The sequence below is a fragment of the Dama dama genome, unplaced genomic scaffold, assembly GCF_033118175.1.
Source record: "Dama dama isolate Ldn47 unplaced genomic scaffold, ASM3311817v1 ptg000342l, whole genome shotgun sequence".
NCBI lineage: Eukaryota > Metazoa > Chordata > Mammalia > Artiodactyla > Cervidae > Dama > Dama dama.
This window is the reverse complement of record NW_026871084.1, coordinates 5,961-7,500: the sequence shown is the minus strand read 5'-3', so window position 1 is coordinate 7,500 and position 1,540 is coordinate 5,961.

Sequence of the window (1,540 nt, the reverse complement as noted above, 5' to 3'; positions counted from 1 at the left end):
TGTGTGTGTGTATACATGGTGTGTTCGTCTTTTGTTTGTCCTGTTGCTGCATGTTGTTTTTCCCAAAAGAGCCGTCGTCGGGGTCACAAAAGGGGTTTCTCCTGGTATGCTGAAAGGTGGTGACAGGGACGGGGGTGACGGCGAGGTATTTCTCGGCGCGGGTGCTCGCGCCGCCTGACATTGGCCTGCGGTCCCCCTCGGATGGGAGAGCATTCCGCTGCCCCGTGGGTGGGGAGTCAAGAATCTTTCTCCCTCCCGCCCGCTCTCCTCCCGTCCGTCCGGTCGTCGTACCTCGCCCAGGGACGTTCTGCAGAAGTGTTGTCGCGTCCCGTTCTCCTGTCCGCGTCGGTGACTGAGCGTAGAAATGCGCACTAGGACGGACCCTGTCTGGCAATGAGTCCCCGCCGGTCGCCCCCGGAGCTCCCGTGCTGCGGCCGGCTCTCTCGACAGCTCTCTGTCGGTCGCTCTTTTAGATGGTCCGGCGGGGGGGCGGTCCGGCGGGCCGCCCGCCCCAACTCTTGAATGCCCTCGGGCTGTGGAAGGAGGCTGTGTGGGAGGGGCACCTTGGGCCAGAGGTCACGGGGAGGGTGGACGGCTAGCCAGTTCGGCTTTGTGGCCTGGGTTGGAAGTCTCACTTTAGAAACTTGCTTGATTGGGAGAGCAGGTGTTTGAACTCAAGTGGAATGGGCTTTTCCTCCTTATTGGCCTTGTCACTTGGCGGGCTGGCGGGCTGGCGGGCTGGCGGGCTGGCGGGCTGGCGGGCTGGCGGGCTGGCGGGCTGGCGGGCTGGCGGGCTGGCGGGCTGGCGGGCTGGCGGGCGAATCTCCCTTCTCCCGCCAAGAGTTTCAAACAAAGACACGAGAGATCACCCGGATCCACTCACTCCGGTCAGGTTCAGAGCCAGAACGGCAAGGATCGAAGCTCGCCTGGTGACACCCAACCGCCTGCCCGCCAACTCGGAACACACTCCCCGGTCTGCCTGCCAAAGACAAGTGGCTGGATGGTGTTTGAGGGGAGGGTGGCAGACTCACGTTTCATGGGAGTGGTCTTGATCAACGGAGGTGATGAGCTCAGAAAAACACAAGTCCAGCCAAATGTTCAGGAGGATGTCCATACATGTTGGTTGTTTTTGGCCTGACTCTGTGTCTCTGTCTCTGACCGCACCACCCAAAGGCACGCATCCCCGATCCCGTCTCTGTGTCTGTCTGTCTGTCTGTCTCTCTCTCTCTCTCTGACTGTGTTGTCCTTTGCGTGACTGTGTGTGTCTGCCCCCGCGCACCCCACACACACACGTGGCACCTGTACACAACACACACACGCCCCCGCACACCACACAAGCAACACACTGTGCACGCCACAGACACACCCCACGCGTGCCCCCCACACACAGCGGCCCCACACCACCCACGTCGTACACCACCCACCCCACCTCTCTCTGCTGTCCTTTCTGTGCAGCAGCAGGGGCAGAGTGTGGGGTGTGTGGGAGATACGCGTGGGGTGTCTGGGGTGTGCCTGTCACTGGTGCGGGTGGGAGGGGCCG